The following is an 18,037-nucleotide window of genomic DNA, read 5'->3' on the forward strand; positions in this document are numbered from 1 at the left end:
CAAAAGTTAAAAATAAGGACTACAGAAACACTTCCTTTTTTTCTTAGACAATTCAGATTTTGAAAGGTAATTGAAAATCAACAAGTGCCTTAATGTCCCTCATTGAAATCACAGCCAAGTCCATTTTATGAGATGGACACCTCATTCTTCTCTCTACTTTTTAGAGAGTCACTTTTATTCCCAAGAGATTCTAAGCTACAGAAAAAAGACATACAGTTGGTTATATTCTGCCTTTTAACAAAGTTTCCCTCCTTTCTGCCATAATTAAACACTGACTTCAGAAACAATGTTTCATGTCCGTATGTTAGCTTTCCAGTGACGAATAAAAAGGACCAGGTTCCTTTACCATTTTTAGACCTTTCTCCTTCCTCCTTTTAAAGCAGATGTACTGATCTCAAAGCAAAATAATTTAAAGTTTATGGTTACTTGATTCATAGTCAGCCACAGAAATCAGAAAGGGGACATAGCCATAACATCAGAATTGTCAGACTATCAAATAAATTACAACTGCATCAATGATTTAAAGTGGTTAGAAGTACAAAATTATTTAAATAATGCGTAATGGATGGCTTGCTAACATGTACCCAGCCTATTTCTATATGTTATTAAAAATGGGATAATGGTTGTTCTTCTAGAGGAAAAAAGAAGTTTAAAACAGCAAAGGACTAGTATACCTAGTTTATAAGAAACAGTGTTATAAAATAAAATAAAGTAAAGTAGAAGATACATTACACATAACAAATAACATAGTAAGCTAGTTAGTAGAACAAAATAATACATGATGTATTTTTTTATTAGGAAAACTGAAACTATCATGTTTCCTGTGTGTCTAGCTAGCTAGTCTAGAGTATGGTTGTGATCCCATGGAAAAACTTTACAGTGGTTGAACAACCACACAACTGTCAAAAGATGAAACCATTTAAAACCAAAAGAAAAGGTGCAATTGCCTGATTTATTCAGAATTCCTACTTCTATGTCCTAGGCAAAACCTATGATAGTGGATGTGGCATACAAATTGTGGATGTGCAGATCCTAAGCTACATTTCTGAAAAGGATCATGTGTGTTCAAATGTTCATGTGGGATTTTTTTTTTTTTTTTTTCTGTATGCAGATTTTCAAAAATGCAAAGATGTACAAAACAGAAATGGAAAAATCCATTCTTGTTAACTCCGGTGGAATACACGAAGAAGCAGAGAATAGAATTGAAAAAAAACTGTTGCTGTTAAAATTCTTAGTGAGCAATTGTTGCAAATCTACAGATATATGCAATGAATATAAGTATGTTTGACTGGAGACTTTCTCTTTTAAAATAGACAAGCTCAGACATTTAAGATTGATTCAATTAAGGCAATAAAAGTTACATAGACACACAATCTCCTGTCTCTCTCCACATAATAGTATAAAATAGTCTGTTAATATTTAAAAGAAATATATAAAGGAGTGTCAGTGGTCATGTATAACAGTTAAAGAATTACTTTTAAAAATCTTGTGTATGGGGACCTGTGGGAGCTTAGGAACCTAGTCTCAACTACCTGGCTGTTGCCTAGGTCTGGCATTTGAGATGGCAAATATGCCATTGATGTAATTGCTCCATTAATAGCTCAAGAAAAAGAATAATCATTTATTATGACTAAAAGAAGAAAAAGTTGCTTGCTTTAAATCAAGTATCTCACACAGTGAAGAGGAATAAATTCTCTATGAAATACAACAAGCATAAGTGTTTATAACAGTGAGATGATGTTATGTGGCACAATTTGTGCTCACAATACTGGTTTCCAACAGACTGTATGGTTTGGATAAATACAAAACTGGGGGCCACTCTGAAGGATTTGTGAAAAAAAAAATCCAGTGAAAGAAAGACAAAAGTGAATTTTCTCTCTCTGTATTGACATAGTTGATTCTACTCTGGATTACTTCAAAAGAAATCAATAGCAGTCTTGTGTTTTACAGAAAACCACTGGCACAGCTTTTACTGTAAAAAGGATAATTATAACAGCAGTATTATACAGAAACTAACAGTTTTACTGAACTGAGTAATCTGCAGTCTTTCAAGCACCTGGTCTATTGTCTCCCTTCATGACATTAGACTTGCCACACTACACAAACCACTGTTGTCAACAACCTGCATACTCTCTGTGGAAGAGGCTAACTTCAACTCTGCTTGAATAATTATAATAAATTATCACCATAATATGTGTATGACAATCAGTCCTTTCCCAGTCTATGTTTTTCTTTTTACATAGTCACAGTACTTCTTTTAAAGCCTCTGTAAATATCCAGCAAAGAAAAGCTATCAGAAAAAAGTTCTTAATGCAAGAATATCAGCAAAGGCCACAAATTTGCCCATGAATGCTGTAGGTTAAACAATGTAACCTTCTTTCAGCAACAGGCAATATCTTATTTCATGATTCACTGAGATATATTTCCAAGTATAGTCCAACATGTTGAAAGAACACATTAGATAATACTAGCTCACACTGAGACATCTGCTTTTCAACCCTTAGCAGTTATTCTTAACAAGAATCATCATATTAGTCATAAGTTTTTCCAGTTTTGTTGAATGAGTCACCCTGTGTCAGATAAAGCCTTTTGTAGAACACGGTGAAATATTTTGGCCTGTAATTTTCACTTAGCCCAAAACCAGTGGGCTAAGTGGCAAAAAAATTTCATTATCTTATTAGGTTTCTGCCAGACTGTTCATGTAAAAATTTGTAAATATTTAATATTTTTAAGATTCTTTTAGATTGTTCCTTTTTTTCCCTAGAAATTTTCATGTGCTCCAAAAATGCTATCAATGTCTAAATCTTTTTAGTAAACAATTTCAAGCTATTCAAACCTAAACTGTTTAAATCTAATCAAATCTAGTGTCTTTGTTTTGAAAAACAATTGTTCTAGGTTATAAACATTTTCTCAGTATTTAAAAACTACCCCGAACATATACCATAATTACAGCCATGTATAGCAGAAACTGGTGAACTAATGAAAGAAAATATATGTTAAAACTACTTACATTCCAATGTAGCCTCATAAAGGCCTCCATTTCCTTTGGTTGCTTATCTTGTTCCACTTAACCAACTGATAAATCAGTGCTTCAAGTTTTGCCCGTGTCTTTTTTTCTTCCCATGGGAATATGACAGTTCATACAGCTGATGTCCATAAAAGGTATTTCTCCATAAGAGTATGGAATAATAAAGATTTAATAAACCTGACATGTAAATATCCTGACAAAGAACTATTTTCCATTTTCAAAATCCAATCACATGCCCCTAGATAGTTAATATAAATATCTGTTAATATATCTATATAACTTGTCCTTATTTTTAAAAAACGTATACCATTTTGAGGTATACCATATTGTTCTGAATGTATTCTCACTGCACAGTATTGGAATATCAAATCTACATACACCCTGACAAATCTGCCATTGGACAAAAGCTGTATTTTAGAGCTCATTGGAGGATGAGTATAGAACCTCTAAGGGGATCTCAGAATGGTGAATGAATTTTAAAGCTGAAGATGCAGAAAGCAAGGTAATTCTTACAGTGACTCATGTAGAGGTTTCATTTCAAGATAGTAAATCCTTTCTTTCACAGACATTTCATCCTTTATACTTAACTCATGAGATCTGTGTTCTGTGCTTTAATTTATTGAGGTCCTGGAAGTTTTCTACCTCGTTGGTATCAAACAGGTACCAGTAATGAACAAAAACCAGTTTGGTGATGCCTAGCAAGTAGATGAACCTCTCTGCTGGCAGTGTGCATGGAGAGAATATGTTTTATAATTCTTTGGCATTTTCTCCCTACTGAAGCATTTACTCTACGCCACTGTAATTTCTCAATTCAAGTGTTTTCTTATATTAGTCACTTCTAATCAGTTCCTTCTCTGACTTGATATTCTTGTCTAAAGAGAACCCAGAAACACTTCTTTCTTTTTCTTCATTTTCTCTGTGAATGGTGGATTGATTTACTGTAACATTCGGGCTGTCAGCCATGAACTATTAGGGGGTTTTGCTCTAATCATGGCTGTTCAAGTACATGTTAGTGCAGGGAGAAACCCAGAATCCTTCAGGGATACTAGAAGGACAAATCCACAATTAGGATGAATAAACAGGAAAAGCAGGGAGGGATGAATGAAGCCAGTAACACTGTAGTGATTACAGCAAAACTGGTCACAACCAGATAGGTCACTGCAGAATCAGTGACTTCCCTTGCCAATGCTAACAACAATTTAATGTAAATTTGCAAACAAAAATAACTGAAATTATTCCTGCACCAAAAAATCCAGGAAAACCTCTTTTCCTACATTCCCAGTACCAATAAGAAGCCCTGTATTCATGTAGGTCATTGTTCATTAAAACTGTTTCCCAGATAAAACACTAATCCCTTTGCTGTTGGCACATCAGGCAAGATCCTCTCCAGCTCCAGTTCATGCCTAGTCAATGGGAGCATAATGCGAAGAGGCAGCAGAATTCCTAGCCAAAAGATACTGTTGTGAGATTCTGATGAAACATAAAATGAAAGTTATCTGGGGCTATGCAGCAGAATATTGTCATCAGTTGTGCTGTGATAAAGGGCTTGCAGAAAGTAGAAGAACCAACATAGCTGGGGGAAAATGGAAGTGTAACTACCCCTGTTATGAGGCTACACACATTAACATTTCTGATATAATTCAGATTTATCTCTTTCTTCCTTCAAGAAATACCAGAAGAGCAGGAAGAAAATCAGCATTACGTACAACAGAGGGATAGACTAAGAGTGGCAACACTAATAACATTTATGAAGAACAATAATGATCCTTCAAAGGTCATGATATATCATCAGAAATTGCCAGAGTACACTGATCAAAATTTTTTCTTGACTTTCTGAAATAGCACCATGAAAAGTTATGACAATTTTCCCAAAAATATTCTCTGTTGTTCCTTTACCAGCTTTTATCGTAAATGGAACTCTCTGATGGTGCACCTTCCGGTATGAGAGAACACCATGGATTGCATCCACAAAAAAACAGCTGTGTAAGTGCTTTTAACCAGAATGGAAGTAGAAGAGGGGAACAGAAAGACATGAGTCAGTCTGTTTATACTTTTATCCCATTGACAGATTCTGGTTCTAAAATGTAATAACTATAAATTTCTCTTTTATGACAGCTTTTAGATCCAATTAAAACATCGAGCAGAGAGAGTATGAATCAGTTCTTCCAGCTATCCCATTGCTTGAAAAAGTCAAGGTGGTTGTATGTTCATGGCTAGTACTGATACTCTGAAAGTTACCACATGACTGAGGCAGCTCTGCTTGAGAGCTTTTCTGAGTTGAAGCAACTGCAATTTTTTAGTGAGTGAGGCTTTTTCTCTTAATCACAATCCTAACAAGCAAGGCAAATTGAGCTGATGATAGAATCTTGTTTGTCAGGGTATAAATCTCTCTTGGGTTGTTCACTGTTGCTCTGTTAGAGAGCATCCCCTTTTCTTACAATGTGCAAAGATGCACAGATGGTAGAAGTCTGGAAAAATTCCCAGAATAGCATTGAGACAACAGTCAGAATACTAAACTGTAGGTAAGGAGAACAAAACTCTGACCCTATCAACAGTTTGAGTAGGTATGAGAGATGATGAACAGGTAAACCAGGTAGTCCAGAGTTTAAATTAAATTCTATAACAGACTCACCTCCTACTGGTTGTAAATTTTAAACAAATTTTTTTCAATTTTTTCTCTTAGCACTGTCAGTGGTAGACAGCTTTATTTCTGGTGCTGCCAGCAAAGGGTCAAACCATGGTAGAGAGGCTCATAAAATATATCAGCCTACCATGAAGGTAGTAGTGATGTGTAATGGCTTAAAGTGGTCATGGTACTTCTTTATAGTATATCGGCATTGCTCAGCCTCGAGAAAACTGGTACATGCACTTTGGTCCAAATGTTCTGTATATTTGGCATTAGCCTGCAAAAAGAAAAGGAAGAACCCTGCTGTTAAAATAGCAAAATCTACTTTAAGTTTGATTCTGTTTATGAAAATTAAAAAGTATATACATACTGCTGTGTAAATTACTCTTTTGTAGAACTCACTTAAACTGACATTTCCATTCATTATTAACAGTACGCTCAATATCCCATTTGCTTCAAACAAATTCAATATAAATAACTTACCACAGGTGTATGAGAAATTACACATCTCAAATTATTCTTCTATTAGAAGTGCATAATATGAAGACCTAAAGACTGTTCAGAAGATAGAAGCATCAGAGTTGATCCTGTCATGGAAATGATCTCCAGATATTTGTACCATTGAGAAATCTGGGTCCTGAAAAGCCATCCCCACTTTCCTGGATGGATTTTCAAAATGGCATTGGTTTCAGGTTTCATCTAGGTACCAAAGTTCATGCCCATTTGATAATGTGATTGAATGTGGAAGATAAGTAGCAAAAAGAATATTTTCAGAAGCTAGATACATGATATTCTTAGAGTACTGTCCTGTTTTTGGCTGGAATAGAGTTACTTTTCTTCCCAGTAGCTGGTATAGTGCTATGTTTTGGGTTCAGTATGAGAAGAATGTTGATAACACACTGTTGTTTTCAGTTGTTGCTAAGTGGTGTTTAGTCTAACGTCAAGGATTTTTCAGCTTCTGATGCCCAGCCAGCAAGAAGACTGGAAGGGCACAAGAAGTTGGGAGGGGACACAGCCAGGTCAGCTGACCCAAAGTGGCCAACAGGGTATTCCATACTATGTGATGTCATGTCTATCACTATCTATATAAACTGGGAAGAGCAGGTCTGGCTGGCATCACTGCTCAGGAACTAACTGGGCATTGGTAGGAGACTGTTGAACAATTGCATTGTGCATCACTTGTTTTGTATATTTCAATTCTTTTATTATTATTACTGTCATTTTATTATTGTTATTATAATTATTAGTTTCTTCCTTTCTGTTCCATTAAACTGTTCCTATCACAACCTGCGAGTTTTACCTTTTTTCCAATTTTCTCCCCCATCCCACTGGGTGGGGAGGAAGGAAGTGAGTGGCTGCATGGTGCCTAGTTATTGGCTGGGGTTAAACCATGACAAGTACTAATGGAGAACTAATCTGGCAATGACAAATTTTACCTTTTGCTTTCCTCAGTATCAGATGAAAGCTAAATAGTTTTTCACATTCTTGCAAAAAAAAATGTATTTTATTTTCTAAATGAGATGGTAGTTTTTCACTCTGAGAAGGTCGAGAAAGAAGCATTTACTTACCCATATCTACTCAGTGGGACAGTTAAGTTACAGGTCACAACATCATATGAAGGGGGACACATATAAATCAGCATTTCTCCTTTCTCCCCTCTTATCTATATTTCCATATAAGGGGAATCTGAAGGCCAGACAGAAGCTATGCTGCACTACATCAAGCAAACCTCAGTTCAGATTGAGGACTAGATCTTAATCTTCCCACATTTCCTCTTTCATACTTCAGCCAAATTTGAAAAATTAGCAGAAAAAAAGATGAATCTGTGGAAAATAACTTGTATTTGATGAATAGGCTATTGTAACAAAAAATAATGGTTCTGTGAAAAATGTTTTTATCATTGTGCATGTTCAATCTAAAGGAGCCTGCCCACTGCAAAGACATACATGTCAGGCATGAAGTGTAAAAAATAAAACAGACTCTGTATTGTAAATTCTTGCTTTGGTTAAGTGCCTCTTTGTGAGGCTTGATAGGTATTACAATTTATAGTTAAGAAAGCATAAAATGTAAAGGTACTAAGATATCCTTAAAATCAGTTATACACCAATTCTTAGTTCTCAGCCAAAACATGGTAAATTTGTAGATTATGCATTTTATTCTCTCTTCACATGCCAGCATTTTCACTCTAAACTTGTCTCACTTGGTCATTACAGAGTATAGTTTCTGCTGATTTTTAGAATTATTCAAGTGAAGCTTGAAAAGATCTGGAGTATGTCAGAAATTCAAAACATGCTGACTTGAAAACTCAGCAATTACTATGAAAAGCTTCAATCTCCTCCCAAATCACTTATGCTAAGGAATATATGATCCATACAGAGGGAGGGGAAATTTTCTATCAAAATTAAATATATTATTGTTTGGTCTCTTTCTTGTTTAAGAGTATTAGCATCATTTAATTTGCAATTTTTAGATTTGTTTGGATTAATGCAAACAAGGCAGAAAAAAAGTTAAATGATAAAAGAAAGAATAGAAGCATTACTTTGACAGTTGTTTCTCCTTATTAAAAATTTACCTCATAATTTTAATTTAAAACATACCTGGCTTGATTTGTACAATTCAGACTTAATGAAATGTCTTTTAATTATGACTCATAATCATAAATTATTTATTCATTATTCTAGCAGACTTTATTTGGTTGAGGTGAGTAGTGTGAGTTATATTTATAAAGCCATATTGTATTTTTCTAATCTAAAAATTACACTTTAAATGACTGTGACAAAAAATTCTGTCATTGGTATCAACTGTTCAAATCACACTGAAAGAGATATTGTAGCATCATATTTGCACACAAGAAGCATAATCTGTCCAGAACCACTCAATTCCCCAGCAAAAATGGTTCTTCATGAAACTGCAGTGTTAGATTTTTCTACTGTTCCAGAGGCAGTAAAAAAAAGAGAGGACATTTTGAAAACTGAAGGAGGAATCTCTTGGCCACAAATGGAATGAAAATGTTCTTCATTATGTGGTTAAGCATTCACAAAGATTAAATGACAGTTTGGAACTTTCAAATTATATGAAGATTGGGGGGGGGGGGGGCGGGGAGCATGTCAGTTTTCTTTAAAGCAGGTAAAGTGTCTCTGAAGAGGAAGAATCCTTGGGAGTATACTTCTAAGGCTTCACCTGGTTGTCAAGAAAATGCTAAGATTAAAAACTGCAGACTGGGAACTTTTACCTGATGACCTTCCATTTCAGTGTACTCAAAGTACCTTGCAGAATTTGAGACTAAGTATCTGAGTCTTTTTATATCTTCAGAGAAGAGGGATCTAACCTGTCTGTCTAATTTTAACTCAGTTCCTTGAGCCAGTGAAGATGACACTCCTGGAAAAGATTTTTAAGAGATCAGTACAAACCTCTGCATTTTTAGCAGTTAGTGGACAACATTTCTGCTTCAGCCATTGTACTGAAGGATTTTGTACTCGCAATGGCAATTTTTAAACCACCACTATTGTTGCAAGTAGCAAAGGCTGAATTTATCACAGTGGTCACTATAAAATCTAAATGATTAACTAAGACCTTCAAGTGAGCAGAAAATGTTCAAAAGTGACCAACTAATTAAAAATAGATTTGTACTTTCCCTTCCTCAAAGTATAGGGAAAAAACCCTAACATAGTTTTCCTTTGGTTTTGTTTTAGGTTCTGTGGACAAATGGAGAACCGACATGGATATACGGCTCTAATACCTTGAAGAGAAAATATGAAGTGGGAAGTGGGTGGGTGGGGACCTCTAATATTGTTTTCATTAACATACCTATAACCAAACAACCTGGAGAAAATATGTCTTTGTTAAAGTTTCAATACCATCGTTTCTGCCAGCATGGCTTGAAAAAAAGGCATAGAATGACTCCTGCAGCAGGAACAGGGGAAACCAGTCTTGCTATTCTTGACATTTCCCAGTAAAGAAAAATTTTCTTCTTTTAAAACACCCTGATTTTCTCATTCCTGTCTCCTCTGTATATGAGAATAAGATGTTAGCTGCAGTAGACAAAATCAGGTTTTTTTCTTTATACATCCTTTTTTTATGGAAATAAATTCAAATATCAAACAATGATTTTGTTTGTTGAGTAGAAGCTGTATTCATTCAAGCATAGCAAAACCATTTATTGGTCTATGGTAGCAGTCATTGCTTACCATCACTGTAATATTTGCACTCATTTAACAGCCTCAAATATGTCTTTAATATGTTTACATATTAAAGGTAGACTTCAATGATAATAAAAGGATAAGAGTGAACAGGATTACTACACAGTTGTCTGAGTTAGCCTTATAGTTTAAGTAGCTTTCATTAGGATTCCTAAAAGTGCAGGTCATGTCAAAGTAACTCTGTGAACTAGTTTAAAGCAAGTATGCTGTGCTGCACTCAGAATCTTGGTGGATTTATACATTATAAAGCAATTTGGGGAAAATATGTGATTTGCAGCAAAGCTAGTTTTAATGAAAGGGCTGGAAAATTATGTTTCCTGAAAGTAAGTGTAATGGTTGAACTCATTTCATAACATTTCACAAGGCTGCTTTTCCATGTTAAAACTGAATTTCCATTCAGACAGTTTGTTTTGAAGTACATACAGCTCTGCATTTGCCTGGTCAATAAATCAGGCCACAAGGAAAGCTGGGATAGATGGAGAAAAACATGACATTTATAAAACTCTTCTCATCAGTGCTAAACCTTATTAGTAGGTCATAAGTGCTTGTGGGTGTTTATGCCACTGGAAGATGTTAGTAAAAAGTCTTCAGTCTGTTTAAAAACTCACAGAAAGTATGATACATTCCATGGTCTACAACATATGCAATCTAGTTAGGGAAGATGGGGGTTAGAGAAAAAAGAGATTGAATATTCACACAGGTGGGCAGTATGAAAGCCTTAAGAATCCCCTTACTTCCACAAGTCTTTGCTGTTGTTTTGTTGGTTTCCCTGGAAGAAAGGGTGGGCAACTTGGGAGGAGTACAGGGATCTTGTTAGATCAAACAGAGAGAAAATTAGAAAGGCAAAAGCTCAGCTAGAACTAAATCTGGCCCCTATTGTGAGGGGCACAAAAAATGTTTTTACAAATATATTAAAGTAAAAAGAATACCAAGGAGAATATCTATCCTTTAATGGATACAGAAGGGAATGTAGCCACCAGAGGTGAGGAAAAGGCTGAGGTACTTAATGCCTTCTTTGCCTCAGTCTTTAATAGGGTGACCAGTTATCCCCAGGGTACTCCACCCCTTGAACTGGAAGGTAAGGGTAAAGAGCAGAACATATACTCCTTAATCAAGGAGGAAATAGTTAGGGACCTACTACACCATCCGGACACTCAGAAATCTATGGGACCTGATGGGATCCATCCAAGAGTACTGAGGGAACTGGCAGAGGTCCTTGCCAAGCCACTCTCCACAATCTATTAGCAATCCTGGTCAACAGGGGAGGTCCCAGAGGACTGGAGGCTTGCCAATGTGACTCCCATTTACAAGAAGGGTCAGAGGGAGGATCCAGGGAACTACAGACCTGTCAGCCTGACCTCAGTACTGGGGAAGATTATGGAACAGTTTGTCTTGAGTGCGCTCACATGGCAAGTCCAGGATAAGCAGGGGATCAGGCCCAGTCAGCATGAGTTTACAAAAGGCAGGTCCTGCCTGACCAACCTGATCTCCTTCTATGACCAGGTGACCCACCTAGTGGATGAGGGAAAGGCTGTGGATGTTATCTTCCTTGACTTCAGCAAGGCCTTTGACACGGTCTCTCATGGCATACTCCTTGAGAAGCTGGCGTCTCATGGCTTGGACAAGTGTACTCTTCACTGGGTGAAAAACTGGCTGGATGGCTGAGCCCAGAGGGTTGTGGTGAATAGGGTTACATCGAGTTGGAGGCAGGTCACAAGTGGTGTTCCCCAGGGCTTGGTGTTGGGCCTGGTTCCGTTTAATATCTTTATCAATGATTTGGATGAGGGGATTGAGTGCACCCTCAGCAAGTTTGTAGACGACATCAAGTTGGGAGGGAGGGTCGATCTGCTTGAGGGTAGGGAGGCTCTACAAAGAGATCTGGACAGGGTGGATCGATGGGCTGAGGCCAATTGTATGAAGTTCAACAAGGCCAAGTGCTGGGTCCTGCACTTCAGTCACAGCAACCCCATGCAGCGCTACAGGCTTGGGGAAGAGTGGCTGGAAAGCTGCCTGGCAGAGAAAGACCTGGGGGTGCTGGCTGACAGCTGGCTGAATATGAGACAGCAGTGTGCCCAGGTGGCCAAGGCGGCCAACAGCATCCTGGCCTGTATCACAAATAGTGTGGCCAGGAGGAGGAGGGAAGTGATTGTTTCCCTGTATTTGGCACTGATGAGGCTGCACCTCAAGTACTGTGTTCACTTTTGGGCCCTTCACTACAGGAAAGACATTGAGGTGCTGGAACGTGTCCAGAGAATGGCAACCAAGTTGGTGAGGGGCCTGGAGCTCAAGTCTTACAAGGAGCAGCTGAGGGAGCTGTGGCTGTTTAGTTTAGAGAAAAGGAGGCTGAAGGGAGACCTTATAGCTCTCTGCAACTCCCTGAAAGGGGGATTGTAGTGAGGTGGGTGTTGGTCTCTTCTGTCAGGTAGCTGGAGATAGGACGAGAGGCAATGGCCTCAAGTTGTGGCAAGGGAGATTTAGGTTAGATATTACGAAAAAAATTTTTACTGAGAGGGTTGTCAAATGTTGGAATAGGCTGCCCACGGAAGTGGTGTAGATGGGATACTTCAGGACATGGTTTAGTGGGCATGGTTTATGGTTGGACTCGATGATCTTGAAGGTCTTTTCCAACCTAAATGATTCTATGATTTTATGATTGTATGATTCTATTTGATTAGCATTTCTGAATTGAGAACACTTACCAGGATTTCTCAATTAGAAGAAGTCAAGTTTCTATATAAAATGGTGTCAGTTCAGCAGAACAATCAAACATACTTTTAATTATAAGCCTTTAATTCACCCTTAATCAGAAAATACTTCATGGCTTCTTGAGATTTGACTTAATTAAGATCAGACAACACTTACTACATGTCTTTTTTATGCACAACCATATAATCTTCATGGTCTACAATGCTCAAGTACCTAAAATTTAGTACAGATTATTTTGAAGAATATTTGTAGATGAAACTTTTCTAATGTTGGAGCAACACATTATCCATTGTTGGTTTTGTATTTTACTATTTAACAGTATGTGTTTTCCTATTCTGGATATGGAGATATGTCTTTTTTCCTGTAAAGGTTTGAACTTTTCCCACATATACTAGTGGTAATATTTCACTGTCGGTCCTGTAGAAGACCCAGCAGGTCTTGATTTCTTAGGTGAATATTTAGCTGTGAAGTAAAACTTGTGTCAGAGTGCTGTAGGTATGGGATTCATGATTCAGAATCAGAGGTCTGTTGCAGCAAGCTACACTTGTGAAGGGTTCAATTAGTTCTGCTCCTGCCCTTCTATATTCATTGAATAGTTCCAACAACTTTCTAAACTGTGGTAGAAATCTCCTTGTCCTTCCCAGGAAAGGAGAAACTGTGGAAGTCAAGGTCTACTTTATCCCTTTTCATTCATGTATTCACTGATCTAGAGCCAAAACCAGTGAATTGTGCTGCATTGTGAATGTGTTCTAGTTGTTTTTTTTTTAAGGGTGTGAACGAGTATTTGAACAAGCTTCATGGTACCTGAGCCAGTGATAGAAAAAAATTAGAGTATCCCTGCTATCCCCAGAGGTTTTTCCGGCAGGGCCTCAAATTAATTCCACATTGTGAATATATCTTGGATTTGGTTTACAGAAAAGCCCACTCTAAAGGTTCTGGTATGGCTGCTTCTGTGCAGTGAGAAGCCTAGTGATGTGCAATCACTGTTCTTTTAAAAATATAAGTGAGTCAGTGGGCAGTGAAATCAAGAAATGAACAGGATGCCAAGGATGTTATTCAGTCTGCATGCCTTCTGTGAGTCAACAGATACTGGCTGTGTTTGCCATTAATGTTGCTTGCAGGGAAATTTGTTCAAATATAAATCCCAGATCACAATGTCCAATTAACAAAATGCTCTTCAGATGTCCTTGTTAGTTCTGAAAGCTTAAATCCTCCACAACATACATAGGCTACTTAACAGTTACGGTAATTTTCTGCAAGGCAATATGGATCTTTCTAGCCTCTGGAGAAACCACTTCCTGTGTTTCCCTTCAAACTGCACTTCTCTGCAACTTCCTTCCATGTGTTTGTCAGTGAAATTAGCATGAAAGTTTGCTTCCCTGTAGGTAAGTGATCTTGCAACACTGGGAAAAACTGTATGAACTCACATCCCTTTATAATGAATAAAAGTTCAAAAACTTTATAGAGTAGTTAAAATATAGAATGTCTTGCTCCTGTTCAAGTTGAATCCAAGCCTCCCATTAATTTTATTAGGAACTCATGGGCAATGCAGAGTAAAATTTGAAGTAAATGTGGATATTGCTAGCATGTATGCAGTTATTCATCTAGCCTTGTTTTTATTAGGATCTCATTACACAACTTTTCCTTGAAAATGCCAATCTATTACTTGTCTGATCCCAACAAAGATTGAGTTTTCTTAGAACCAACCCCTAAATCTCAGAGGACTTATATATATATGTATGTATTTTGCATCATAAATCTAACACCCAATCTGCTTTATGTGGCTATTAAGAAGAAACTTATTCTAAATCACTTATGCAGTACAACAAAACACTATTCTGCCTCTTGATATGTAGGTACTGAGTTACATCTGAAAGAAAAGCAACAGTTGCTCCCCTATTCTGAAAATCCATGATGATATGCAGGGGAGCATTTGTAGCTGCGGAAGTGAAGTTAAATTGCATTGACTTCTATTGGAGACTGGCTACAGCTTTTGTAGATTATATTAACTGGGAGAGGGGAAAAAAAAAAGTAAGTTTAATCTGGCAGGCTTTATCCAATAGGAAAGGTATTATACATTATGAGCTTACTAGGAAAATGACATTTTGACTGCATTTTGGAATTACATCCCTATCTGTAATTTTGTATTTCAACTAGAAAAGGATAAAAATGTTCCAAGGACTTAGGGATTTGATATTAAGTGGAAAGGAGGAATGGATTTTAGTTACTGATTTTTGTAGCCTTCAAAGACATTAAAAATGCTTTTTTTCTGCTGTTCAAGGATTCAAAAGTAGGGAGTAGTTTCCCAATAAATATTTAATACAATAGCTTTAGTGAGAGCACATGATCAACTATGACTATTGGCTGGTGAACTCTTCCTCAGTTATTAGAGAGAGAGACAACTGTATGTTCTTCATCTTTCAGTTTAAGTTTCAGTTAAACTAGCCCTTGATAACAGATAAACATCTATTTGTTGTGAGACACCTGTTTCATAATAATTTTTGATAAATGTTTCACAGAATTGATCGTAACAAACACCCTGATTCAAAATGTTGAACAAGTCTGTAGGAGCCGGTGGCTGACTCAGTCTCTCCATCAAGGTAATGCTGTTGAGAACATCGCTGCAATAGAACAGAAAGCTCTGTATGCGTTGTAGGTAGGTGCATTCCTAAACTTTTTAATTATACAGATTTTTAGCATGCATTTTTGCTAGCACTGTTACCGATTTGATAAGATCCATAAACAGATAAACTGATAGGTTAGCTCTGAGCAATACAAAAATGAATGCAGCATTTCCATGAGATGATCAGTGTGCTAAATGAAAAGGCCTGGTTCTAGTGCAGTTTAGTTTTATTATTACAATGATGGATAATTTGACTGAGAAATACAGAGATAATGTGTTTGGTTATCAATTTCTACATAAGGTAGAGAGGTCATGACCTTTAGCATTTCCTCCATCCACATTATAATCAGCTCTGAATGCATATGCTGTATGTCACTTAGCAACTGGCAACTGTTCAGGAACTTTCATAACTGGTAGAATATTGCTGAAATTTTAGAGACACATATAACTGCCACCTACTGTCTTGTCTTATGATGCCTGTGGAAATATCTTAAACCTAGTACAAAACTTCACTATCAAAAATCTGAGAAGGTTGGGATTGATAGTTAATATTTGTGTTTGCCCTACCCATATTGTTTTTTATTATATGGTAGGACAAAATCAGTTATTAAATTACTTCAAGAAGAAGTGCTTCTGCATCATTTTTCTTACTGATATTATTAGGACAAGGTTTTATGATGGAATATCACTATGTGCTCTGTATTCTTGTGGTTACAAAAAGTTTCAGCAGCACATAGCTAGCTAGTGGTATCCAGCACATCATCTTAGGGACATTGCTAAACACTTATCAAAATAATTTGACTAGAAAGAAAAGTTATTTTGGGTTTGTGTGGCAGGGTTTCGGTAGCTGTGGAGGGGCTGCAGGGGTGGCTCCTGTGGGAAGCTGCTAGAAGTTTCCCCGGCTCCAAGTCAGACCCACCTCTGGCCAAGGCTGAACCCATCAGCAACAGTAGTAGCGCCTCCGGGATAATGTATTTAAGAAGGGGAACCTGCAGTGAGTAGGGGGATTGGAATGTGAGAGAAACACCTATGCAGATACCGAGGTCAGTGAAGAAGGAGGGGGAGGTGGTGCACCAGAGGAAGGGATGCCCCTGCAGCCCGTGGTGAGACGGCAGGCTGTCCCCCTGCAGCCCATGGTGGTGAACAGCAGAGCAGATGTCCACCTGCAGCCCATGGAGAACCCCACGCTGGAGCAAGTGAATGCCCCCAAAGATGGCTGTAACTCCATGGGAAAGCCTGTGCTGGAGCAGTCAGTGCCTGAAGGACTGCAGACCATGGAAAGGACTCATGCTGGAGCCGTTCATGAAGGACTGTCTCCCATGGGAGGGACCCCACGCTGGAGCAGGGAAAGAGTGAGGAGTCCTCCCCCTGAGGAGGAAGGAGCAGCAGAGACAACGTGTGATGAACTGACCGCAACCCCCATTCCCCATCCTCCTGCACTGCTGCAGGCAGAAGGTAGAGAAAATTGGGAGTGAAGTTGAGCCAGGAAGGAGGGAGGAGCGGGGGAAGGTGTTTTAAGTTTTGGGTTTATTTCTCATTATCCTTGTTTTGATTTCATTGGTAGTAAATTGAGTTGACTTTGTTTTTTCCCCAAGTTGAGTCTGGTTTTTTGCTGGTGACCATAATTGGTGAGTGATCCCTCCCTGTCCTTGTCTCGACCCACGAGTCTTTCATTATATTTTCTCATCATCCCACCGTGGCTGGGGTGGGAGGAGTGAGCGAGCGGCTTCATGGTGCTTTGTCACTGGCTGGGCTTAAACCACAACAGCATCTTAACTTTAAACTTCAGATCACATTATTTTGAAAGGCTGTGTATATATATGAGTGTCTTAAGTTTGTTGTTTGAATATGGAAAGCTGATAAACAAAAGTGACATTCTCATACCCACTTTCAAAAGAAAAGTTCTGTGGGGTAGTTTTTTCTGAAATATGACTCATTGCATTCTTTCAAATCTCAAATATTATTGTTTAAGCATTTTACTGTCTTTCTTTTTGGTGTGGGATGGCTTTTTTTTTCCGCTATTTTTATTATGCAAAGCATACTTCTACCCACTGCCAAGTTGCTTTCAGACACAGGAATGAAAAGATAGGTAAACTCAGAAGAGAACATAATCCATGTGAACAAAATACCATTGGATCAATGGACCCAAAGAACATGAAGAGGAATAAATATATAGTGGGAAAAATCTTCTATCAGTATCAGTCTCCTGGTTTATAGAATTTAAGCACATAGAAAAGCATTTATTTACAAAATGTTTTACAGGTGAAATACTAGAAATTATGGGACAGATTTTGAAGGTATATTCAGAGAAGCAATAGTTCTACACAAAACATAAAATGTTTATCCTTCGTAAAAAGGTAGTTCATTAAGAGCAAGCCTACATTTTCTCTGTGACTGCAGACTGAACACTCAGCTTTCTTCTGGATGTGGTGATTCCTGTTTCCCCAGACTAAGATTATGCCCAACAGGTATAATTTAATCTGGAGAAGCCTTCTTCTTTCCAGATTCATTATCCAATACTGCCATTATTAAAATCTTATGCTGCAAAGACATAACATAACTGCTATGATTCTGGAAGCCACTTCCTCCAACAGCTCCTGAAAATTATATAATCCCCAGTTAACTTTCTAGCAAAAAGAAGAAAGAAGCATATCTGTTGTAAAAACAACACTAAGTTATTCATTGACCCAAATAGTTCACAGCACTACTCCATAGATGACAGATATTAGCATTTCTTTTCCCAAATACATGCAAAGAGTAAAAAACCTACATGTTCGCTAGTTGTACAAGGGGAAGAAAGCGTCAAAAATAGAGAAAACATGGAAATTTTTTTTATACATTTCATACAGGAAGAT

This window comes from Accipiter gentilis, chromosome Z (genome assembly GCF_929443795.1).
Source record: "Accipiter gentilis chromosome Z, bAccGen1.1, whole genome shotgun sequence".
Classification (NCBI taxonomy): Eukaryota; Metazoa; Chordata; class Aves; order Accipitriformes; family Accipitridae; genus Astur; species Astur gentilis.